This window comes from Podarcis cretensis (assembly GCF_951804945.1).
Source record: "Podarcis cretensis genome assembly, chromosome: 11".
NCBI classification, from domain to species: Eukaryota; Metazoa; Chordata; class Lepidosauria; order Squamata; family Lacertidae; genus Podarcis; species Podarcis cretensis.
In genome coordinates this window covers 38,896,161-38,923,488 of record NC_137180.1, presented here as the reverse complement: position 1 = coordinate 38,923,488, position 27,328 = coordinate 38,896,161, and the positions used below count along the sequence as shown (strand labels likewise).

General features: G+C 42.7%; 1 long non-coding RNA gene across 1 annotated transcript; it reads left to right on the top strand.

Moving 5' to 3' along the window:
• Positions 1–2,204: 2,204 nt before the first annotated feature.
• On the top strand, positions 2,205–20,691 carry LOC307226908. Its single transcript, XR_013843683.1, has 6 exons — positions 2,205–2,358; positions 3,268–3,457; positions 4,746–5,009; positions 13,388–13,587; positions 14,810–14,874; positions 20,232–20,691. It is a non-coding gene; the product is annotated as an uncharacterized lncRNA (long non-coding RNA).
• The last annotated feature ends 6,637 nt before the right edge of the window (positions 20,692–27,328 follow it).

Here is a 27,328-nt window from a genome sequence, read left to right as displayed (position 1 = left end):
TATACATATATACTCCCCTCTAAGATGAAGCTGTCTAGGTTTGCCATCGCTTTTCTCCCAAGAAGCAGGTGTCTTTTAATTTCATGACTGCTGTCACCATCTGCAGTGATCATGGAGCCCAAGAAAGTAAAATCTCTCACTGCCTCCATTTCTTCCCCTTCTATTTGCCAGGAGGTGATGGGCCCAGTGGCCATGATCTTCGCTTTTTTGATGTTGAGCTTCAGACCATATTTTGTGCTCTCTTCTTTCACCCTCATTAAAAGGTTCTTTAATTCCTCCTCACTTTCTGCCATCAAGGTTGTGTCATCTGCATATCTGAGGTTGTTGATATTTTTTCCGGCGATCTTAATTCCGGTTTGGGATTCATCCAGCCCAGCCTTTCGCATGATGAATTCTGTATATAAGTTAAATAAGCAGGGAGACAATATACAGCCTTGCCGTACTCCTTTCCCAATTTTGAACCAATCAGTTGTTCCATATCCAGTTCTAACTGTAGCTTCTTGTCCCACATAGAGATTTCTCAGGAGACAGATGAGGTGATCAGGCACTCCCATTTCTTTAAGAACTTGCCATAGTTTGTTGCGGTCGACACAGTCAAAGGCTTTTGCATAGTCAATGAAGCAGAAGTAAATGTCTCAACTAAACAACAACAACAAAGATGAAGCTCTCCAACTCGCCCATCTTGCCTCAGAGGTTTCTAGCATGAGCATATAAACACCTGTACACCGTGTCTTTCTCCAAATGTCTTTCACATGTGTGTTTTACGCCTTGAGGATTTGACCTCTCTGAGTTGCTCTCAGGAGCGCCCCTGTACTCAAAATGTCTAGTTCTAGTCATCCCCAATTTCAACAACCATAACCTTTTTACGCTCATCCCTGAGGGACAATTTGTTCCAAACAGAACACTCCTCAGCTCCCGTCAGCATTCTCTTCTCACGATTAGTTTAAAACCATTTAGAAGCTGCGTTTAGACTGCTGTTTTAGTTTATTATGGTAGTGAGATTTTGTTCCTTTTTAATGCCTTTATTCATGCTTGTGACACTCGCAGATACCCCTGTTTGCAGAGATTTGCCCTGGGAAGGCAGCATAGAAATATCTGAAATAATAATTATTGTATTTCAGAGTTTTGTTAGTTCTTCTGGACTCATTCTCAACTCCTCTCTAAGTCCTCAAAAGACACTTAATGACAGCTTTCACAACAAATATGTAAATATCTGGTATCAGCCACTGCATCTTCCGAAGGCAAAACGAATTCCACACATACACCCTGGTATCTTATGCAGCAATATAATTATCTCTGGGCTTTCTGTCGTCAAGGAACTGGTCTTTCAGGACACTCCTACCACTGAGGGAACATGAGGATTTCACTCTTGCATGAGGAACAAAACAATCAGGCTCGGAGTATTTTTCCATGCCTCCCTGCAGAGAGTCTGAATCTCTGGCTGTGTACACACTCCCAGGTACTCTGCATCCAGTGGCGTGTGAAGCTGTGAACTCGCGGCTTTAGCTACAATCTGCATCTCTCCTGTAGTTTCTTGAAAAATACTGCCTTTTGCTGTATTTCCTCCTGCCACACACCCCGCTCTGATCCAGTTTGAAAATGCAAACCACACAAATACATCCACACCACTTCTTCACTCCCCTGGTGTGGGCAGAAAACAGACAACATGGAAACATATCCAACCGTGCTGATGTGCCCAACCACGGGCAAATATGCTTTGATATTCAGCTGGGAGAAATCACCTCTCACTACATTTTAAGCCAGTGACTTTGGGTATAAGCAACTCTGCATGGATTGAGTAGGGTTGAGACTAACAAAATATACTTTGTAGTTTGCCAAGCTCGCACTCTCCTGCACGAGGCAGCCATGCATGGTGGCTTAGAATCCTAAGCCATCCTTGTAAATATGAATAAATGGTAAATAAAGAATGCTTTTTTGCTTTACCATTTGGGGCCTATGTGTGTTTTATTTGCTCTTTTAAAGCAATGCGAATCAAAGTGAAGCAGAAGACAACATTTTCAACCCATTTGTCACAGTCATTCTCTCACTCTTAATGGTGAAGGATTGCCACCACTGGTCATTAGTACTGTCAGCACCGAAGAATAAAACAATGCTTTTCCGGGAGTACCAAGCTGTGTGGGTGTGGAGGTAGGATATTACAGTTTTGAACATCACTGTGTATACTTTGCACATAGGAAGCTGCCTTGGTCCATGCAGTTCTGTATAGTTTACAGTGGTTTGTGATGGCTCTCCAAGCTTTCAGACAAAAATCTTTCCCAGTCCTATCTAGAGGTGCTGTGGATGAAATCTGTCAGACAGACTGTCCCTGGAAAATCGGGACACCTGGAGGGTATGTATGTATGTATGTATGTATGTATGGACAGCAGTGGGAGTGGCTCTTAGGTTTGGTGGAGGGGGTCACAGCTTGCTGGTGCAGCGCCACGATCCCTTTCATGTAAACCTCAAGTGTGTGGGTATGTCTGATCCTCCCTCGTTAAAAGCTTTATATGCTGAACACTGGCACAGACTGTTGTTAATCCCATTCCCAGCAGGCCGATGCAAGAGTGGGCGTGTGAATATTGCTGACACAGCAGAGTTGGTACCAGCTGCAGCAGGGAGGCTTGGAATCCGGTTTGGTTGGGTACAAGGCCAGTGTGAAGATACACGCCGTGTGTTAATGGATTTCTTAATAAGAGTAGTCCCGGCACTGGTACTGCCTAGAAGCCACACCGTTCACCATGGAAAGCCATACTCCTCATCAGAGATATGTGGAGGCAAACTGTTGCTACCAAGTGGTGAGGGAAATTGTGTTTGGATTTGCCCCTTTATGATATAATATGTTCTAAGATTTCGTGCTGGCATCTTAAAAAAAAAAAAAACAACCCACACACACTCAAAAAACCATCCAGGTTCTGAGGGAAGAAGATACCACAGATTTTTATTTAACAACTCTGCAAGAGCAGAGGTTTGTGGATAGCTTTGCAATAATGAATATTCATTAATAGAACTGTGCTTCACAGTTAGCAGCTATCTTCTGCTTCAGCCAGAAAGAAAGCACATAGCCTGGTTGGGTTTCACTATAATAAGAATGTTCTAGTTTTGTGTTAAAAGCATCTCGTTGAGCTGTTTTATCAAAAAACCAAGAGGAGCATTCCGCCCACCTCCTCCCCCTCCTCCTCCTCCTCCTTCTCAGTATCCTCATTTCTTCAGTCTTGTAAACTACTCTTCAAGTTTATTTCTTTATTTAATACCACACTTTTCTCCCAGTGCAGAACCCACATTGGGTAGACGTCATGGTCTAAACCACTGAGCCTCTTGGGCTTGTCGGTCGGAAGGTCGGTGTTTTGAATCCCCGTGATGGAGTGAGCTCCCGTTGCTGTGTTCCAGCTCCTGCCAACATAGCAGTTTGAAAGCACGCCGGTGCAAGTAGATAAATAGGTATCGCTGTGGGAGGAAGGTAAATGGCATTTCCATGCACTCTGGTTTCTATCATGGTGTTCTGTTGCACCAGAAGCAGTTTAGTCATGCTGGCTACATGACCTGCAAAGCTGTCTGTGGACAAACACCAGCTCCCTTGGCCTGAAAGCGAGATGAGTGCCACAACCCCATAGTAACCTGGACTTAACCATCCAGGGGTCCTTTACCTTACATAACAAAATAACCCCTGTCACATTTTAAAATGCTAGCCAAAAGGCTGTATTATTACTATTCTTCCTGTTGTTGTTGTTGTTTACAGTCTGGAGACCAACTCACATTCTGCATTCTGCATGCATTGCAGAGCCTAATATTTGCTCGAAGAGAACAAGATTCCTCAGAGCCTGCTCTTTAATATTTGGCTGTTGATTAAATTCCCAGCTAGGTACCATACCAACCATGAAATACTGGATTACTTAAGTTGAGTTTTCTACATGTCCCTTGGGAGCAGTTGGGATGGTGCAAAGGGGCTTTAGAGACTACAGTCCCTGATCTATAAAGCCCTGCCTCACGCAGTGGCTGCACAGGAAGCCGACTATCATCACATGCAAATTCTAGTGACAGTGAAATGGAATAAGTGAGGAAAACCTGGGCAGAAGGTGATCCTTTTGCTATTTCCAAACCTGCCAGACCGCCTTAAGGGTGGACTTGGCAGTTGCTGCATGGGTAAATAAATCTTGTTTGACAAATGAGATCCATTCTGGGAATTGTACTGCACTCATTACCCCCTCTGTCTACACCCAGATTTTATGTGCCTCATAACAATGTTTGAAATATAGGATTCGTCCAGCTTCTCAAGGAGGGTGCCCTGTATTGCAACACCTTAGCATTCCTGGCTTTATGACTTTGAAAGCCAAATGTTTCCAGGTACATAGTACCATGGGGGGGGGGGGAATTCTATGGGAAGTGCATAAAAATGTTAGAGCCCTAGATGCATGCAAGTGGGAACAGGTTCACATGTAGTTGATATCAATGTGTATAATTTAAAGTTGGGGCTGATATCACTCCACATCTTCACATTTACAGGACTGTGAGGGCTGACTTTTGAGAACAGGTGGGATTTACTTTTATAAGGTCTGGCATTTAACTCCTTAGAAAATTTATTTTAAAACCTCATTAACAGCAACAAAATGAAGAGTCCCACATGTATTATTTGAGGGAGTGTAATATCGGTCTACTCCTGAAGGTCTTTTGTGCTTGACTCAGAATTTTGGAGAGTCATCTGCTCAAACATTTCACTTTCTCTTCTCCCTCTCTTTTATATATTTTAGGAAAATGTGACAGCAGACCACAGTGCTGTGGTAGACTCCACATGGAGGTACAACAAAATTACCACATGAGGTTTACAAAACCCAGAGAATCAAAACAATATGTGCTTCAACTGAATCATTCCTAGGCAGTGTCATAGGTGGAGAGGAAGTGCAGAGAAACACATTCCTGGGATTTATTTATTTTAGTGCAGGAATGATGACATCATCACCCAGGGCACCAGGGTAATTGGTGGTGCCTCTTCGCTCTGGCGAGTGCATGAGATAGTAAGAAAACTTTCATGTTTTCCTGTTGTTCCCTATTGTTCATTAGCATGGAGAATGGATACTTCTTTCCTTTTCTTTGATGAGGTTCCAACTTCACACTGGCAATAATACTTCTTTGCAGGATTGTCTGCTATTCTAATTTAAAGCTAAAGATTGTATGAAAGCTCACTGGAGATTTGTTCTTAAAGCTCAATGTGTTTTACAAGTTCCATCTATTCTGTAAACATCTATTCTATGACTGTTAGCTGATCCTTGAAAACTGGGTTTTATGCAATTTACTACTGCCCTTTAGGGAGGGATACATCTGTTTGCATATTCATATATCAGTGGTGGGAACCCTGGCCCACATTTGTTTTCATGGCCCTGGCCACAACATGGTTGCTTGCTTACTGCTGTGGAAATGAGTAATAGCTTCATTAGTTAGGCAGACTGATTTGGCTAATCCACCATATTCCAGCTGACATAAAATCTTGAGGTGTTGTGTGTTTTTAACCACTTCTTACATCTCCATGAAAATTGCCTCCAGGTCTTTCCTCTGTCCTGATTCTGTGGCATCCATCTGTTCACAAATGCAACATTGTCCTTTCAGAAACAGGATTAGAAGGGAACTTGCAAATATTCATGGTTTAATACACGGAGTGGCAATGTTTTCAATAACCTAATTGCTTTAGCTTGATGTTTGCTATATTGCATAGTTGAGTAAACACTTCATTTGGGTTTTTAGAAAATGCACTGTCATGTCACTGTGATATTTTTGATGGATGGTTTGCTGACAAAAGTCATAATCAGGCATTTATTCCTCCACATGATGCTATTCATGTAGAGGCAAAAGTGGAGATGAAACCTCTTGTCCTGTCCTTCTCGGTCTTGTTTCCATTTGTCCTTCATGAGTTGAAGGGCAATTGTCTACATCAGGGAGTCTGCCCGGTTTGTATAGAATTCCTGTTTGGTTCAAAAATCTGGTTTTCCAGGGTTCTCCCACCATCTCTTAACAGTGTTCAGTCTTCCCTTTTTGGCCAAGGTTCAGAAATAACCTTGACTGAGCAAATGTCAGGAATCCCTAGATGCACTGATTTTTTTCAGGGGGTACTCAGGGGTAAGCAGTAACAGCACCTTTTCGTTGTTGTTAAAAAGTATGGGACTTACTACAACAACTTTATGGTGAGTACTGGCACCTATTTATTTATTTATTTTTAGGGGAAAAAAACACTGCCTAAGTGATACATTTTTCCTTGGCACTTTTCGTTCTGGCATTGGAACTGCTTAGAGTAGCTATACTGGATGATATTCAACTGGAGATTCAATTGGGCAGAACTGGCCAATGTGTGGTACCCTCCCAATGTTGTTAGACTGCAATGCCCACCATCCCTGACCATTGACTGTCAGTGAGATTTCCTCCTTGTGTTAATTATTTTTGTCACATTGGCATCTTCTGGCTTTTGACACTAGATTATTGGATCCACTGATGTCTTAAGGAAAGCCCTTCAATGGGTTTGTTCATTCTTCTTTGTCTGATCCTTTTAAGAGTAAGAAATCTGAGGCTTCTCACTCTATAGTAAGGAGGGAAATGTGCTATATTTGAATTGATGGAAAGGTTTCCTCTTTTTTCTGCCTGAGAGGAGCAAGTAGAAAGCAAAAGGGAGGTGGCATGTGGGCACGTGGAAGGTGAAGTCCATGATCCCTGCAAACAGAGGCATGAGAGTCGTGAGGAGACCTCCCAGCAGATTTAGGGCAAGTGTTGGAGATCATAGCCCCACTTTGTCTACTGGCACAACGAACCAATGATTTCCACTATAGTTGAAGCTATGGTTTTCCCAGAAGTGTTGTATGGAAGTGAGAGCTGGACCATAAAGAAGGCTGATCACTGAAGAATTGATGTTTTTGAATTATGGTGCTGGAGGAGACTCTTGAGAGTCCCATGGATTGCAAGAAGATCAAACCTCTCCATTCTTAAGGAAATCAGCCCGGAATGCTCACTGGAAAGGACAGATCCTGAAGCTGAGGCTCCACTACTTTGGCCACCTCATGAGAAGAGAAGACTCCCTGGAAAAGACCCTGATATTGGGAAAGATGGAGGGCACATGGAGAAGGGGACGACAGAGGACAAGATGGCTGGACAGTGTTCTCAAAGCTACCAGCATGAGTTTGACCAAGCTGCGGGAGGCCGTGGAAGACAGGAGTGCCTGGAGTGCTCTGGTCCATGGGGTCACAAAGAGTAAACGACTAAACAAAAAAAGCTTGGACTTGAGCTGATTGCACAGGAAGCAAAAACTGGCATGGACAGACAGGTTAGCTCCTTTAGCGAGTGGTGTAAAGAATGAAGTAGACCTCTTATCCCATAGTGCAGGTAGGGGGAAGAGAGGGGGATCATCTGGGAAGCGGAAATGCTTCCACTGATGGTATGGTCAGAAGGGCACAGCCTTGAATTCCTCCTCCCTTTCTTGCCAATCACAAAGAGAAGTTCAGCATCGTGTAGCCTTCAAAATGCTTCTTGAGCAACTTCAAAACAATGAGAATGATACACATGATTTTCCATCTTTTTTATTCTTACTCATGCTATGATTCAGTAGCACACTTCTGCCCTGCTGCCTAAAAAAAACACCACCAGCAGCCACACAAACCGCTTGCAGCAGGAGGAGAGTGAAACAACAGAGGAAATAGTTTCCCATCTAGAAAATAAGGAGATTAAAGGTAATCTGGAAGCTGGGCCCAGGATCTGCACCCTATTTAGACCAGGAACGTTTCATTATTATGCCTAAGACATTGCCTGAGAGTCAAGCCAGTAGTCTGGATGGCATGACATTTTAATAAATAAAAACCCTTCTAATCATCCATGAAATAGCTTTCTTACTTATAAATTCAAAAACATTTACAAGCAAGGGGAACATTTGCAGATTGCTTTATGTAGTAGGAATTCCCAAGGGGGTGCTGAACTCCACAATCAGAAGGGCTCAGGAAATCAAAGGGATGGAAAGTTTATTGAGCAGGTCTGACAATTCATAATAAAGATCTCTGCACTGCTGGGGATTGGGAAGCAGTTACAGGACAGCCAAGCTTAATCTAGATGACATTGCAAGAAGCAAGGACAACAGTCTTTGCTTTAATTTTTTTTATAAAAATAAACATGACCTCAAATCCTGCAAATATCTTACTTTTTGGTATGCATGGTTTTTGATTTAACAAGCAAGCAAGAGGAGCCTTGATTGATTGCAGTTATAAAACGTTTTTTTCTATAAAGCTAGCAATAAAAAACTTGGAGAATAGGCATGAAACAAATGTTTTTTACGGGTTAAGGGAGTACCTGTGTTGGAATTGAATTGGGCAGTCATTCAGGGTAGTTCTGCAATTGCAATAAACTCAAAATCCAAATTCCAGGCAAGTCATAAAAAAATGAATTGATTTATGAACCATTTATGGCTCTCCAGTGAATGTCTATTTTGCCTCTCTGTTTCTCTAATTTTATTTGTCTTTGTCTTATGATGCATAGTCACCAATTTTGAGTGGGGACTTTCAGACATTCTTGAAATTTCTTCTACAATACATGGTTTAAACCAAAGATGTTGGGACAACTTTGTTGAATAATAAGAGGTGCTTTTCTTCTGTCATTTCTGATTTGCTGCTGGAAATTACTGGAAAAGAGGTTGTTGGCCTTTTTGGACCAGTGGGCACATTTTGACTTGTGGGCATGGCATAACGAAACACAACATGGCTGCCTGGCATAACACAGAAATAAAAAGAGTACTGTCATGCTGGAAATTTTTCCATAATTGCAGTTCCAGACCAGAAAAGGCCTAACCCAGGCTTCCTCAGCCTCAGCCCTCCAGATGTTTCTGACCTACAACTCCCATGATCCCTAGCTAGCAGGACCAGTGGTCAGGGTTGATGGGAACTGTAGTCTCAAAACATCTGGAGGGCCAAGGTTGGGGAAGCCTGGCCTAACCTGTTGAACAGCCTGCCATGCGGCTGTAAAAGTCACAGGAAACTTGTTTTTCTTCAATGCCAACCCTAAACCAAACTTAGGTTGCTATCCTGTATCCACTTATCTGGAATTAAGTCCCATTAAACACCAAAGGACCTACTCCCAAGTAGACATTACACTATTGTACTGTGTGAGGAAGGGCCACAGCAGCAGAAATTTGGTTTATCTCAGTGGACTGGGGCCTAAAAATAAGCCTGGTGTGCTCTGGGACATATTCCCCATTGCCTCCCCTGACCCATTTGGCTCTGACCCCTTTTTCTTCATTGAATGCTCCATGGCACAAAACACAGACATCCTGCTTTAACTACAGTGGAACAGCAAAGGAATAGCAAATTGGCACATTCAAAAGGAGTGCCTTGACATTCAGGCCTTGAAGGATTCTTATCTAGTCCTGTTGGCAAAGCACTTCCCTGACTAGAGGTGAATTTCTCTCAGTTATACATGAGATCAAGGAGCTGTTTATCTGAAAGGTGTTAACAGGGCCGGCCCAAGACCTTTTGACACCTGAGGCAAGACGTGCCACTGATACTTCCCACCCTGCCCCAGATTCCAGGTGGGAAGAGCATGCTGCCCTAGTTGGATTGCCTCATGTCATCATTTTGGCGCACTGGCCATGCTAGGGCACTAAACTAGCGTAAAGGTAAAGTGACCCCTGACCGTTAGGTGCAATTGCGAACAAATCTGGGGTTGCAGCGCTCATCTCACTTTACTGGCTGAGGGAGCAGGTGTATAGCTTCTGGGTCATGTGGCCAGCATGACTAAACCACTTCTGGTGAACCAGAGCAGCGCACAGAAACACCGTTTACCTTCCTGCTGGAATGTACCTATTTATCTACTTGGACTTGGACGTGCTTTCGAACTGCTAGGTTGGCAGGAGCAGGGACCGAACAACAGGAGTTCACCCCATCGCGGGGATTCGAACCGCCGACCTTCTGATTGGCAAGCCCTAGGCTCTGTGGTTTAGACCACAGCACCACCCGCATCCCTTTCCACAGAGCCACCCATGTCCCACTAGCTTAGGACAGGGGAAACCACACAGAACCACAAGGCAACTAGGTTCATCAGCCTGTCTACCTTGAAGCAGATGCTCACAGCCCTGGCTTCCCTGGAGCAGATTCACAGGCTTCAGGATTAATTTCTGCACAGCAGAAGACCTCAAGCGTTCAAGAAGAAGGAGACTTCCTCCGTGGCATGGCCATAGTGGATGGTTCTGTTTCTTTCTGCTACTTTCCACCCCTCAGAATTTGTCACCTGAGGCTGCTGCCTCACTCTGCCTCATGGTGGGGCAGATCCTAGATGTTAAGGCAGTCAGAGCTGTGTTGCACATGTGCCTAGGGCAGGGGAGATGAGTCATAAAAACTCAGAGCCTTGCCACTTCCCAAGGAAGGCAAGGGAAAAGTTCTTGCCATGATTTACCTTACATTTCGCACCACAAAAACCCTTCCCTCCCTTAGGGTCTGGAGCTCCTACCTGTGGGCACTAAGGAAAGCCATTGCAAGTACAATGATGCCTGTAGACACCATGTTGTGACTCCCTTGGTTCAATGATAACGGAGATAATCTGACTCACATGCACCTGATGAAATGGACTCTGGATCACAAAACCTTATTCCAGGGATGAGGAACCTGTGGCTCTCCAGCTGGTGTTAGATTACAGCTCCCATTATCTCTGACCACTAGCCATGCTGGCTGGGGTGGATGGGAGTTGGAGTCCTACACCATCTAGAAGTGTCCTTGGCTTATGCCATGACAAATTTGATCATCTTTAATGTGACACCAAGCCTTATTCTGGAAGCATCAGTTCAGACTTCTTTATGCCTCTTTGTGAGTCAGGTAGGGCTTGACCTTGGTGTCAGCTGGCAGATGGGCCCCGTTATGTAATGGTATTAATTAATTAATGCACATAGAAGGGATGAGAGCAATGCGTGTCACCCCAAGCGGTAGCATGCAGTGAAAGCTGCTTTTCTCTCTATATGAATTAAGGAAAAGAAGCCTTCTGGTTCTCCTCTCTCAGCAAATGTACCCTTTAGGCATTTCTGCTCGGTGGGAGGTAGAATCAGCTTGGCAGGCAGACTCACTGTGAAGGGCAGAAAGCATCCAAAGTGTGTGCGCGTGTGGATGTGCTGTAAAAGCCCAGATGATCTGCGAACCAAAAGAGCAAATTCTTTTCTTCTTTTTCCTTTTAAGGAACTTAAATGCACATTGAATATGGAAAAAAGGAAGGAAGGAAGGCAGATATGAGATGAAAACATGGAAAGACTGTCTTTGAGGAAGACACAGGCAGACTGCAGACTTAGCGATCTACTTTGTTCCATGCTCAGGCTAGTCTACTGCAGGGGATTGTACCTTTGAGGGCCACCAACTTGGACAGCTATAAAAGGGCATTAGAAATGGAGAACGAAGCTATGAATGGCTACTAGTCTTGACTGTGTGCTACCTCCAGCATTGGAGGCAAATACCAGTTGCTAAGGAATACTAGAGCAGAGAGTGCTGTTGTGCTCATGTCCTGCTTGTGGATTTCCCATGGGCCACTCTGAGAACAGAATGGGCCTTGATACAGTAGGGCTCTTATGTTCATATCTTGGAAGATTGTCCAGAAACTGAAGTCAATCCAAAACACAGCTGCTAGGCTACTAACTAGGCCAGAGCATATCTCAACAGTGCTTAAAGAGCTCAACTGGCTTCTTGTCTGAACACAATTCAAAGTGCTAGTGCTTAGTTTCAAAGCCCAGTATGGATTGGGATTGAGTGATTGTCTTCTCCACATCAACCAGCTTGCACACTAACAACTTTCTTAGAAGCTTTCTTCCGGGTTCCTCTGCAATCTAAAGTGAGATTGGAGACCTGGGGCACAGATCAGAGGGTCTTTTTAGCCATGGGGTCTCACTAACTCCAGAGAAGTACTCTAACATAACTTAGGCACCTGCATATGTATTTCTTCTTGTGATTGCTTTTGGCACTGTCTTTGTACTATTTTCATTTGTTATTGTAAACCAGCCTGGAAATTTTGAATCAAAGGGTGACATAGATTCAATCAAATGCATCAATAGCTCCTAGAACCCTGAGGTCTTCCAGCCAGAACCAGGTGATAGTGCTAAATAATGACTTGGGAGAGAGGAGCCCAATGCAAAATGAAAGTTCTGGAAGTGACCCCAGCTGTCTACTGATGTTTTAATGCCCCACATTGAATTGTTACTGTGCAATTTATGTATGGATTTTATAATTGATTTTATAGTTTTGAACTGTTTAGAAGCCATTTTGGCAACTGAGTAGTATATAAAGAAATAATAATAAGCATCAAGCAGCGGCTGTGCAGTGCAAAGCTATATAGAAGAAGAAGAAGAAGAGTTTGGATTTGATATCCCACTTTATCACTACCTGAACGAGTCTCAAAGTGGCTAACATTCTCCTTTCCCTTCCTCCCCTACAACAAACACTCTGAAGTGAGTGGGGCTGAGAGACTTCAAAGAAGTCTCCTCCCAGCAGCTGCATGTGGAGGAGTGGAGACACGAACCTGGTTCCCCAGATTACGAGTCTACCACTCTTAACCACTACACCACACTGGCTCTTCAGTATAGTCTCCAACTATACTTATTTAATGCTCTCTGGGTGCATTTGTTGTGGATTTTTACCTTATTTGTAGAGGGATGGTGTTGTTTTTCTTCTGCTCTAATACCAGATCTCACAGTTTTGCTGAGATATAACTGAGATGCTTGGGGAGCTAGCCAAGAAGCTTTGCTTAGAGTCCCAATAGTGAAAGAGGTGAGGTTGGCTAGAAATTAGGGCAGATTCATACATAGCAATTTTAGCTGACAAGGAATATCTGACGAAGCCCCAAGACTCTTCCGTGCTAGGAAACACTTTGCTTCCAATCATGCTTATTTTATTTCATACTTAAGTTTATGGTTGGGTGAGCAGCTAATGTTTATATCAGTACAAAGTCTGTAACATCTTCAAAGACTTAACTATTACAGCACAAGCTTTCATGCACTCCTGAAATGATGCTCTACCAGACCCACTTCTCCAATTTCTTTTAAGTATTCTTTCCCAGGGAAAACATCTTCTGTTTTCCTACCTCGTTCTCCAGGAGCTTTAGAGATCCTGTTATAATTTTGGTGAGTACAGGGTGATGACCTCCTTGTGGTCATGAAGTGGCTGAGAGTGGTGTGTGTGTGTGTGTGTGTGTGTGTGTGTGTGTGTTTGTGTGTGTGTTTTCATTAAACATTTTCCCAATGGTCTGCAGCCTCCCCAGGTGCCCATACTTTCTGATTTGAAAAATTGCCATAGGATGAATTACCCCTAGGCTTTAATTGAAGATTGGGAGAGGGAAGCTGACTACCAAGAGCCTGAGACCAGTACACACCCTTATTTTGTTCTTCCTTTTACCTCTTTTCACACAGATTTTTTCGAAAGTAAAGACTGCACTAAACATTTATCAGATGCACTGTAAGCAGCCTTCCCACCTTCCCATGTCTGCAGCATAGGCCAGATGAGGCCATCATGAGGTTCTCCAGAAGTGGGAGCATCCAAGAAGGCTGCAGAATGCAGATGACCAGAGAGATGATTTGGTGAATGAAAGAAAGGACGCCTCAAAAGTAAGGTAAGTGGAACAAAAACCATTCACATGACCAATGAGAAAACCACCGAATTTCCTCTCCCTCTTGAGAATTTTCAAATGCAATTTCTTATCTCCTTAACTAATGGGAAATTGGGGGGGGGCAGAGCTAAAGAAAATTTTAGCACAGTCCTAGACCAGAGTCTACAATATGTTAGTTTTAAGATGCTGCAAGATTTTGTTGTTGTTTATGACAGGCTATACAGTTTAAGGAAAAGGGCAAGGCATCCGATGAGTTTGATCAGCACTGGACAAGAGCATCAGGCCCTCCAAGTGTCCCTATTTTCCAGGGACGTCCCTGATTTAGAGAAGCTGTCCCAGTTTCTGATTTGATCCCTGAATGTCTCACTTTTCCTTAGGATGTCCCTATTTTCATTGGAGAAATGTTGGAGGGTATGGAGTTATCTGATCCGTCTGAAAACAATCCTGTATAGGGAAGGTTTTTAAAAAATGTTTAATGTTTTATTATGTTTTTTATATATGTTGGAAGCTGTCCAGAGTGGTTGGGGCAACCCAGTAAGATGTGTGGGGTATAAATATTGAAATTATCATTATGGAATGGGACGTCCCTATTTTCAGCAGAGAAATGTTGGAGGGCATCCAGCATAAATCTCTCTCTGTGTTGCTGGGGCACCTGCAGCCATGGGACAGAATGAGCAAAGGGAGACCCCATCAGGATTCTGCATTCGTAGGATGAATCAAGATTCGGATTAGCAGACCCAGCCTTCCAGGATCCAATGGGGAACAATATTAAATTGCCTAAGGTCAAGACAGTCCATTTCTCCTAGCAATTCCTCAGATATTATAGACTTATTCTGCAGTGATGGGGAGCACATAAATTATGTGGCTATTTTGACAATGTTTCAGTTTCACCCGTTCTCTCTTGTCTGCTTATTCTCTTGCTCATAGCTTTCTAGCATGAAATGCATAAGGCACAGGTGTTAATGCAAGACAGGAATCCAAATCCCATTCCAAATCCAGGTCAGAGGTGAAGCGTACAAATCCACAGACAGATTTGAGCAGCTCTAAATGTAATTCAGCACACCAGCAAATGCTCTCAAGGGCTCAGACATCCTGCATTTGTGACTGGACTTGATTGCAGATTTTCACTGCAGGGCAAGAGGCTGCCTGTTCCAATAGCACACAGCTTGTCCACAATAATGCCTAAATGACAGATCAGTCTTGCTTCCCTTGGCCTATTTTGCAGGTCTTCAGCAATGCTCATGTGCTGAGGCCAGTCCATGAAGCAGTGAAAGCAAGATACTGCAAACTGTAAGTATGATCAACAGTAAAGCCATACATAGCATCAACATACATTTGTTTAGATAGATAATAGATAATAATCTTTATTGTCATTGCCCCCTCTCGGGGACAACGAAAATTACTTGGCAGCTCCATCTACCCAGGTAGGGCACTCCACACAAAATCAGAACAACTATAAAAACACTAATTAAAACAATACAATATAATGCAGTTGCAGCTGGAAACTGAAACATTTTATTTGCTGTCCATCCAGAATCTGCTAGCACATCTTAGACCTTTTTTCCCACAGTAACCAGCTCTTGATTAATGTAGCACATCCCTGTAATAAATCAACAGACAATTTCCCCATTCTCTAAACTGAATGGCATAGGCTAGTTTTTATAGATATCTAATTTTCAAATAAACAGGAACAGGAACAACCACCAAAAGCACAAGTACATCACATTTAATTTCCACTGGCCAATGTAAACATTTTACTTTACATTTCTTCTTTTTCTACTAAAGGTAAGGTAAAGGGACCCCTGGCCATTAGGTCCAGTCGTGGCTGACTCTGGGGTTGTGACGCTCATCTCGCTTTATTGGCCGAGGGAGCCGGCGTACAGCTTCCAGGTCATGTGGCCAGCATGACTAAGCCGCTTCTGGCAAACCAGAGCAGCGCATGGAAATGCCGTTTACCTTCCCGCCGGAGCGGGAAGTCCTAAGCTCTGTGGTTTAACCCACAGCGCCACCCGTGTCCCTTTTTCTTTTTCTACTATTACCATTTAATTAATTTATATACCGCTTAATTGCTGAAGTGCCTTCTAAGCAGTTTGCAAGTATATAACCAATTACCAAGGACACAAAGCCACATAATTAAAATAATTAAAATAAAACAATTTCATCAAAACATTAAAATCACCACCCACAACTGAAGTGCACAACTAAACAAGCCCATTAAAAGCCCATTAAAAGCACAGCAATAGAAGGTGTTAAAACAGCTATTCAAACTGGAGGTTTGTGTCAGAAGAGATGGGGAATGCTTGGTCAATATTGCAGAAGGAGTTCGGTTTAGGCTGTGTCTGCTGGCTGCTACAGAATAAGGTCCCTCCAGAAATGTTTCTGCAGTCCCATAAAACTTCTGCATAGGTCCGTTTTGACATTTTTCAAAGATGTTTTATTTAACTCTGCATCAGTGGGAAGCAAGGCATGTTTCTGGAAGTAATATTCAGATTGACAGCCGTTTATTAACACAGCTTGAGGCCTGTTAGCCAAATGTCAGTGTCTTTGAAAACCAAAGAGGGGAACAAGCTAGTCTTCCACTGCATTCTTCCTTCTCCTGTGAGCTGCCACACATGGGGCACCCTGCCAACTCTTCTCCTTTCCTTCCCACATACATAGAGCTATGTGTGGGCATTTCTACGTACATCTTCATTTATCTAATGTTTCGCGGAATACCCCCCCCCAATGTTCTTTAATACATGAACAGACTGCTTCTCTTATATTTGATGAGTACAGTGAGAGGAATTCAACATTGTGCTATGGCGATTGTTCCATCAGCATTTGGGCTTGTCTGATAGAATGATTCCCTCCCATGCAGTGTACAGGGACAGGGCGGTTTCTCCAGACACCCCCCTCCAGGACCAATTTTGGGAGCATGGGGGGCATGCTGGGAGAGGAGAGAGGTGAAATCACAATTTTTCAAGTGGATGTCCTTGTCCAGGGCATCTGCTGAAAGGACTCATTAGTTTAATCCCACCCAGAACTTCCATTAGAATACTAGTGATTTTTTTAAAAAAAGCAAAAACCCTGAGAATGTTTTCTGCTAATGCTAAGTCAGATCATTGGCCTAGCTAGTTCAGTACAATGGTACCTCTGGTTACATACTTAATTCGTTCCAGAGGTCCGTTCTTAACCTGAAACTGTTCTTAACCTTAAGCACCTCTTTAGCTAATGGGGCCTCCCGCTGCTGCTGCACGATTTCTGTTCTCATCCTGAAGCAAAGTTCTTAACCGAAGGTACTCTTTCTGGGTTAGCGGAGTCTGTAACCTGAAGCATATGTAACCCAAGGTACCAGTGTATCACCTACTCTGGCTGGCAGCACAACTCTGAGGCCAGGCTGGCCCATGACGTTTTGCTTCCTGTGGTGGAGCAGAAAATACACATGCACACACCAACGCCATGGTGCATAGTAGCAGGTGCAACTGCACTGGTGGCCAGTTCATCTCTGGGCCCAACCAGAGCTGTTCACTTTAATGATTTAAGCCCTAAGTGGTCTAGGTCCCAAATATCTCTGTGCCTGCTGCCCTTATCAGGAGTTGTGCAGAGGGGGCTCTCTTGGTTGTTCCACCATCCTCAGTGAGCAGCCCAGGAGAGGGCTTCATCTGCGGCAGCTCTAAATTGTGGAACTCCCTCCCCACAGAGATAGACCTGCTGCACCTTCATTGTACAGCTTTTGTCATATGCTGAGGATGCATACCTCTTGACCCTGGCCCTTGCCAATTAAGGTGTTTTGTTTTGGGGAAAGCACCTCTTGCTCTGAGTTTCTACTGTGCTGTTCCATTTGGAACAGCTTAACTTGTTTTAGAATTGTACATTGTTGAAATGCAAGCAGGACTCAGTGGTGAAGGTCAGGTAAGAAATCATATTCACGCGCGCGCACACACAAATCTGCTCCCTCAGGTCACTTGTTCATTTCTGTGCACTCACTCAGTTCTGCACGTCCGTTGCTGTTTCATCTGTTTACTGGGCTGCCTCCAGACTTTGAGGAATCCAGAGTTTCCTTAAAGTTAAATATTTATGTTAAACTGAACCTGAGCTGGAAAAGGAAGGAAGTCACAAGGTCAACACTGAAGTTGCAATAAATGTGTCTCAAGTATAGTAATTATGGTCTTTTAATGGTTATTAACTAGCAAAATAGATTTTGCTCAAGCAACCTCCAATCCTGGGCGCACAAATATTGAGAGGTGAGGAGTTTGAATAAATTTATTTTATTTTCCCTGTTGATAAACTAAAGGTGGTAATAAGACATTTTAAACATAGTTTCTAGGAGCATGCCGGAGGGCATTTGTCAAAAGTAATAATAAAAATCTAAGTTTGCTTGGAAAAATTCTACGTGGAAATATGAATTTGAAATCTCAGAAATTATACTCACACAACCACAGAACCTGCTCCCCCCCACATACTTATATACATACAACCACACCAAATGTGGTTTGTATTAAATCTGTAAGCCAAACCCTAGACCATATTGCTCTCTTATCCCTTTCATTGGAGAAGGTATCTGTATTTTATTTCTGTTACTCTCAAAATCAATTGATAACATTACAGAACAACACAGGAATTGGGAGCAGCAGTATAAAGCCATGGTGGCCTTCTTTAATAGTAAATGTTGGGGATTGGATCTCCTTAAATAGTTCTTAGAGTCTCTGCCTGTCCTACTGAAGCTAAATCCACCATTTCCCTGTGTTAATTTCTGCCTTATCATTGAGCAGTAAAAGCCACTTCCAGAAATATAGGAGAATACAGTGCAAGTTTAGCACTCATTGCCATGTTATTTGCTTCCGGAAAAAAATCCATTTGCATATAACACAGAAATGAGTGCTATATTCTGCTATATTTCTGGAAGTGGCTTTTACAGCATGCAAAAGCTTAGTGATAATGCACAGAAATTAAGAGTTTTGGAAACGTCAGGGAACTGGAACAAACTGCATGGAATGCAGCCTTGAGCTGGCCAATCATGCTCTAACATATCCCAATGCACATGTTCACAGCAAGGAAAGAAAATATTCACACATATTTTGCTGGCTATTGAAATCCTTCTCCTAGGAGCTAGCTGTCAACGTGATTATATGTAACAGCACTTCCCTGTATCTGACCTTTCATTTATCCAAATATTTTTTTGATGTGCCCCAAGACATTTGAAAAAATGAACTTATATTATACTTTAAATCCACGGGCAGAAGTAAATTGGATCATTTATCTTGTTAACCTTGGAGAAGGCAGCTGCCATGTTATTTAAAGAACCACTCATTTAAAATCAGTCTTTCTTGGCCCTGATCTGATCTGTTATCTGTTTACATTTGAGGCTGGACTTGAGGGAAGTGGGGTTATGGGTTACTCTCAGTGGGACCTGCACCATACTATTGGAATATCCAGTCTCTCTATTCCATTTTCTTGTCCTCCCCACTCAGTCCCACTTCCCCATTTTTTCAGTGACCACTGAGGACTCTCAGCCTTTGTTGGTCTGTTTTGGGCTCCCCCCACCCCTCATTGCCTTAGGGTTCCTTCTCTCTCATTTTTTTGTACTTATACAAATGTCAGGGCTCTCTCAAGTCTTTATCCCTCACTTGCACATGGGTTTTGTTTCATAGAGAATTGCGCTCCCCCCCCCCCCAAATACAAAGTTGATGATCCACATGATCCAACATCTTACTGAAGTGGAGCCATTCCAGAATCTCTGATGGCTTATTGACCCTTGTGATGCTTTATTTCTCATGCACTTCAGAATGCTTGTTTTTTGCACAGGACATCATCTTGCTAACTGACTGGTGTCAGAAGGATCTGGAGGTGGGAAAGCCAAGGAGTGGCATAAGGAAGCCATACGCTTCACCAAGCCATGCTTCTTGCCAACAACCTGGGGAATGGCTTCAATTTTATGACAAAACTACAGGCATGTACTTGAGATGCCCCCAGTGAGCTCGGGGCTTACAGGACAAGTTATGATATGTGGGACAAAGGGTTGGGTGGAAGCACACAATCTGGAAGTATTCTTGGGTCCAGTTCTGTCACTGGAGGTCCAAGTGGTGTCAGTAGCTGAAAGTGTTGACTTCCAGATCCAATGTCAGCTAGATGGGTGGCTCCATTTTTTGAATAACCCCAATTTCCCCCCTAACCATCAGCACATCTTGGGGTCCTGAATTCTTCAAGTCAGTTCCACGTTGTGGAAAGAAATGCATTCTCAACTCTCTCCCCGTCATCTTCACTGGATGATCTGAGTTTTAGTACAGAGGGATAAAAACAACATTCATAATTCTGTAAACCTTGATCATGTTCCCACTTAGTCATCCTTCTTTTCAACTAAAAGCCTCAAACACTTTAGCCTTGCCTTGTAAGGGAGGTGCTCCAACCCTTTGATCACATTGATTTCCCTTTCCAGTTCTATGGCATCCATTTTTTCTTTTTCTTTTTGCAACAACTTTAGGACTCTGGTGCCAAACAGTTTTGACCTTTTGATTAAAACGTAAATCAAGATGTTTGTGCATTGAGTCTAATTGAGAACATGCAACTTTTTTTTGGGGGGGAGGGGAGAGAATCAATTTTTATTTACTCCTAACAGAGCCTGACTATTCGCTGTTAAAAGCTTACATTGTTCCATCTCATTCCTACAGAAACAAACTCACTGACAGTGGAGGCTGCATTGTCGCTCCCTAATTATCAGATGGAATCAAATGGTCATTATGGAGCCAGAACAAATGTGGTCTAAGTGCACGAAATAGCCCTCCGGTTCCCCAAATAAATGTGTTTACATAACATGCACAATCTCCCAATCTTTGCCTCAGGCCCTTTTAGCAGAATAGCTCATTACCACTCCCAAAACTGTGTGCTAAGTGGAGATAAAAAGGCTAGGTTTGTTAACAATGTATTTGGTTTCCAATAATGCTTAGTTGGTTAATCACATGCATCCACGGAGAAGTTACAGCTGGGCAATGGGATGCAAAGGAAGTAGGGGTTGTGCTCTCTCCTTGTTTGGTGATAGGGAGAACATTATTTGCCTGGATATTTCACTCGAGGCAAGAGGCTTACTGATGATGGCACTGCCACGTGGGAGGGATAAGAGGATCTCTTGAGAAAGCTGCCTCAAATTTGTCTAGTGGTGAAAAGCTAGGAAGGTTCCCACTTCCAGATGACTCTACTACGAAAGCGAACACCACCACCTCAACAACACAAATTCATAGCTACATGCTTATTTATTTAAGACATTTCTGCTCTGCCACCTTTCCATTTTAAAATCCCTCAAGGCACCAATAAAAAGCAGTATAAAATAGTGAAAGAAATGTAATGAATGCAGTTACAGCAGAGGGCAGAATTCAGCGTAGTGCTAAGTGGAGTATTTGTGTGGGAACAAGGTCCGCTTGTGCAACAGGACTTCTCCTCCTCTTCTCCCACCACATGTACTCACTAAACCTGTTGTGGTGGTTTCCCCAAACCCACCAGAGCAAATTTAGGGGCATATGTGGGGAAGAGAGACAGGAAGTCCCAGTTATGTGCGTGGACCTCATTCCACTCACACCATCTTACACACCTTTGAAAGCTCAGATAAACAGGACATACCTAGCCTGATAGTAATGATGGGACTTGGTGAACATGTCTTAGGAGGATTCCATAGTCAGTGCCTTCCCCAATATGGTGCCTTTCAGATGTTGTTAGACTACAGCTCCCATCATCCCTGACCACTGGCCATGCTGGCCAGGTTTCTAGGGTAGACAGTATGGTATCCTCCATTTGTTGTTGGACAACAACTCTAAACAGCCCCAGCTAGCAGTACCTGGGATCATGGGATTGTAGTCCAACAACAGCACCTTTTCTACACTTACTGTAGGTCCTCTCTCTATTACTACCTGCCTAACTTCCAAATATTAGGACACTGGATGCAGATCCTTTGATAAATGTTTCAGCTGACAGGTAACCCAGGTAAGTGGCTGCTTACATACCCAACAATAAGGGCTTAAAGTATATCCAAAAGGGTCAAACACACCAAGATTGGACATACTCTATTCAAATCTCTTCCATACAGTTTCTGAGCATCATGCTGGGGTTAACCTATCTGTCCTCCTATCTTCTGTAGATACATGCCTCCTAAGTTCATAAGTGATGCTGAAGGCTTAAGTGGCAGCCCTGTGATTTGGGCTGTAGGGGTTCACCAGCACAGCACTTCCCTACCCACTCAGTAGCCAAACTTGGTTGTGGGTGGAATGAACCAATCTGTGAAGAGTTCAACACATATGGATCCATCATAGGAAGGTTTGCTGCATTACACACAAAAATGAGCTCTTTGTTAAAATGTATGCTGTTGGAGGCAAGCACTGGAAAATTATATGTGCCAGGAAACTGGGAAGGCTTCCAAGAGCCAGTATGCAGGCAGGAATATGCACAGCTGTTAAATGTGGCATCCAGATAAGGGCTGATTGGGACCCTATATTCTTCTTTATATATAAAAAAGTTTTTATTAGTTTTACATAAAGTTGTACACAGCAAATATAACCATTCCAAAAACAAAAAGAGGTTTTTTCGAACCTTTAGACCTCCTTCCCTCCCTCCATGGGTTCCATTTCCAAATTTTATTCCTGCATCTTTTACTGTACTCCATCCATTATATAATCATGGTAACCTAAGTTCATGTTACTTTGCAAGTGTCATTGTATTCCTGCCAGTGATTTCAACTGTTTACAGTGGTCTTTCAAAGATATTAAAAAAAATATTCCAGTCTTTTAAAAATACTTGGTCTTCCTGGTTTCTGATCTTTCCCGTCAGTCTTGCCATTTCCGCATATTCCATTAACTTGGTCTGCCACTCTTCTCTGGTCGGTTCTTCTCCTTCTTTCCATCTCTGGGCCAAAAGCATCCTCATTGCCGTTGTCGCATACATAAACAGTCTTTTATTTTATTTTGGTAGTTCCTCACCTATGATGCCTAGCAAAAAAACCCACAACCCTCTGGTTTTTTAACAAAAGTTATCTTAAACATTATCTTCAACTTGTCATATATCATTTCCCAGAAAGCATGACCACCACATATGATAAAAAGTACCCTTTTTCTCTTTACATTTCCAGCACCTATTCAAACTGGTTCTATACATTTTTGCAATTTTGCTGGGTGTCAAATACCAACGGTACATCATTTTCATATTATTTTCTTTTAACAAACAGCAGGCTGTAAACTTCAAATCCTCTTTCCATAACTTTTCCCATGATGCAAACTGTATATAATAGCCAAAGTCTCTTGCCCAGTATATCATTACTGATTTAACTAATGGGGACCCTATATTCATATGAGTCAACAGTATGGAAGCAGGGGTACCTACTCCACTGTAAAGAAAAATCATAGAATCATAGAAGTGTAGAGTTGGAAGGGACCCCAAGGCTTATCTAATCCAACTTCTTGCAATGCAGGAAATCAAGTGTCCCAACTTATGCAGTTGCAGATTCAGCTAATGACAGATCCCTCAATCATAGAGCTTAGATAGAATGGCCGAATTTTGCCACCCACTTTACAGGCTGCAGACAATGTCTCCTACTAACTGGGCAAGTTTTCAGAAGGCTCTGTTGCACTTATTGGCAAGAGTGATTCCACTCCCCACTATATGACACCAGGAAGCATTGCCCTCACTCTGAGTTGGCTTCGTGATAACGTCCCATAGCCATGAAATTTCGTGATGCAATGATTTCTGAAGACGAATCAAGAGGACAATGCAGTGAGGATCATGATCACTGATGCCAGGATTACCAGCAGGCAGTGGAAAGGTTGTTTGTTTGTTGAAAGAAAAGGGGTGGCTTTCATGAAACCTCCCCAGAGCCAAAATCAGCCAAATATCAAGAGAAAAAAGTCCATTTAGGGGTTTGGAATCTAAGTTTTATGAGGATTTTCACCAGCTACAAGCACAGTATAACTGCCACATGGAGTAGCCACTAGATTCTGCATGTAGTGAAGTATTTGGGATTAGCTTGGGGAAACTTCATGCAGAAGCTGGAAGTTCCTACTTGAGCATATTTTTGGAGGAATATGAGAACAATATTTTTAAAGAAGTTCATACGAGGTCAGCAAATCATCAGAGGCGATTTTTATACATTCCTAATAAGTATGTTTTGTTGTTGTTGTTGTTCAGATACTGTGTTGTCTGAATATTTGCTCCTTAAAGAACCAGTTCCCAGTTGGTATATGTACTGGATCTGAATTAATTTTAAATATTGTTGTTACACACACACACGCACACGCACACACACACACACACACAATTGTTCTGTTTTCATGAGGATGCCTCATGAGAAGCATTCCATAAATGAAATAATAATAATGCAGGAGTGGTTGAGATGTTGACACATGGAAGAAAGCATCCTATATGAACAAAACTGGAGTCGAAGCTTATGAAGGAAGGGTTACACTGAAAGAGCTGCTCCTGCAAACCTGCCTTTAGTAAAATCATCCATGGAAGACATTCTATGCTTTTAATAAAGAAAATGGAAGCTTCACACACATGAGGTTCTTAGACAGCATAGCACAAATAGCCATAAAAATAAAAATCCTGAGAGAAACTGGTTTTAGCTGGCGAGAGTCCTTGTAATAACAGGCAGTGAAGATTTTTCACTTTAAAGACTTGAGTTCAATGGCATTCTGGAAGCATCTACAGCAATTTGTATCCAAAAATGATTTAACTTCCCCAGTTAGTGATGTGTACAAATAGCACACACTATTAAACCACACTCATGCAATGTAAGAATTCCCTCATTCCTGTCTTCCCCTTTCAATTTTTTTTCCAAACCTTTTTTTTTCTTTCCAGAGCTAAAAGAAACTAGTCAAGACTGCAGTTGGATGTAGTGCCAAAAAGGAATGGAAAGAGGGGGGGAAAGAACCTTAAAATCAGCAGTTGGTTTGAATTACCAAGCGCTTTGTTTAGATGCTTAGTGCCATCACAAATATTGTTTCCAACCATGGTGATGGAACTTTTTTTCCTTCCAAAGAGGCATTTTTACAAGATAGTTCTAAATTAGCTTTTCTATCACTCCAGATCAGGGATCGCCAAAGTGGCACTGGTGGGCACAATCACGCCCTTGCCAGTGCCCAAGAAGCCTCTGAGGCCTCCTCCTTGCTTTCCCCTCATTCATGAGCTGTGGAGGGTGTTTGCCACTTTCTCTCTTGAAAATTACACAGAATTGAAGGAGCAAGTGACGCTTTCCCCCAGTTCCTCTTTCAGGTTGATGTGCTCTTTAAGTCTCAGATTAATTCTACTGCATTCAGCAAGCAAATTATGCACGCTTTCTATCTTTCTGTTGCTCTGTGGGGGTAACTGATCCATGGGAGCTGGGAGAGAATAACTAAAGAAATAACAAAATCCCAAGTGTGTCCATTGCCTCCTCTGCTCCAAATACTTTGGCCTTCAGCTCCTATTAACCCCGGTCATTGACCCTACTAGTTGGAGGGCTGATGGGATTTGTAGTATGAAACATATTGAGGACATTTGGTTGAACAAAGCTGTTCTAAGTGTTTTAGCAACCAGTATTGGTTATGATTACACTAAGGTAAGGTATGAAGAAGAAGAAGAAGAAGAAGAAGAAGAAGAAGAAGAAGAAGAAGAAGAAGAAGAAGTTCCATTGCTTTTAGTGGGAAAGAATTCACTCCTAGATTGTCTTGAAAATGTTAAAGAGAAGTTGGAAAAGACACTTTGCTTCTCAAGTGAGCACTTCCTGGTTCATCCACTGCTTCTCAAAGGCAAGTTTGTTTATCTTGGAAGGAGAAAAAGGGAACTGGCAGGGAGACTATCAGCATGGATGGGGTCAAAATTCATTTGAGGCCAGACCCAAATTCAAAAGGGTCAAGGTCTAGCCAAAAATGTAATGAGGTTTTTTCTGTAAAATGTATTTTGAATTCCTCCAAATTAAAACTCACTTCTTTCTCCTCTCCAGTAACTAGAGAAAAACTGAAGGTATGCTGAGCTTTGCCATTAACATCATTCAGACTGTGATTGGATCCATAATCTCTAAATGCCTCTATTTACCAGCCCCAATTTCTCAGGACATGTCCCTAAAAAATCACATTACTTGTTTTTCATTTTGCACAGCTAGAATTCCTTTTGGGATTGTTAAGAGTTAGTTTACTCGCACTCGCCTTCTTAGGTTTCAGCCCCACTGCCAGATATGTAGAAATTACACATCTCACCTAGAGGTGGGGTTGAAGGATAGACACATGCTGCCTCCGCTGCACATTCATGTACACCAGGGATGGAGCACCTGTGGCCTTCCAGATGTTGCTGGACTACAAGTCCCATGATCCCTGTTCCTGACCAGGCATCATGGGACTTAGATTCCAAGAACATCTAGAGGGCCACATGTTGCCCATCCTCATGACAACATGACCAATGTCTATTAGAAGTGCTAACTGCAGGAGGTGCTGTAGGAGGACCAGTGTGATTTTCCAGGTATACTAGAAAAGGAATTCCACATCTTCAGCAAAGAGCACGTTAATTCCAGAGAAAACACACACAGCAACTAGAAAAGGGTCTTCAGTGATATGTTATAAAGAACAGCAGTGCATGGTATAAGAACTGCAGTACAATCATCTCTGTATATGCCTATTAAATTGAGTTTATGCTTAAAGAGACAGGTAAGTGGGTATAGGATTGCAACCACATTTTCATCCGTGAAAAGTTGGAAGGTTTGTGCTCATTTTTAATACTCCAGTGTCTTCATTCATGCTTTTAAAAATCCTTCCATAATTCATGTACTTGAGATGGAACACTCTGTTACCAAAAATACCTTCCCTGGGACCATCATCCTATTGACTCTCCCATCTCCTTCCCCTCCCTTTCAGTTTTACCTTCTCCTCTGTAGGCTCAAGACCGGAAGGCAGCATATTACTGCCTACTCTAAATCCTCGCTGTAAATCTCCCTGCCCATCAAGCCACTCAGCAAAACCCGGGAGCAGCGCAGGCAGCAAATCTCCTCCAATCAGTGTAATGCCTGGTGATCTCAGCCCACTAATGCAAAATTAAACCAGCAGAGTCACCAGGCATTCCTACGTACGCTTCTAAATGGGTTCCCTCTCTGGAGAACATGTCAGCATGATTAGTACTCTCTTCAGGACGCAATTTGCTAAAAACAAATCCTCTGCGAGCGAGCACTAAAGCCCATTGCTGTCTGCAGTTGTTTAAATAAAATGCAGGCAGAGAATGAGGCACAAGGGTTCCTCTAAGTGCTTTAATAATGTCAAGTAAAGCATATCATTAAGCACGAAGAGGACATGGTGCATTTTCTTTTCTCATTACCCAGTGGCATTTTCCAGAGTTCTTGTATGCAACAGTTAGGTGAGAGTTTCTCATTTCTTGTTGGCCATAGATTGTGATTGCCCACTAAAGTTCTCTAACTTCTAAATGTCACAAGTACACTGTTGCACTGCTCACTTCTCATTGAGAAGGAAGACCTGCTCTTACCTGGGAAGGGGTGAGGACAATGCAGAAAGCTGGCCTTAGGGAAGCCAGGTCTGTGCTAGGAGTGGATGACATGAAAGAAGAGTCAGGTGAGCATAGCATCATCTGCTTAATTCCCATATGGTACCATATAGACTGATGAAGAGCAATAGTCATAGAACCCCTTATCCCCCCTTCAAAAGTGTGCAGGTTCCCCAGTCATCTAACCAAGCTCACCTGTTCGCATATTAAGCACCTTGAAATTTGTGGGATGGGTTTTAATAGGTAGGAAAGGATATATTAATTGCCA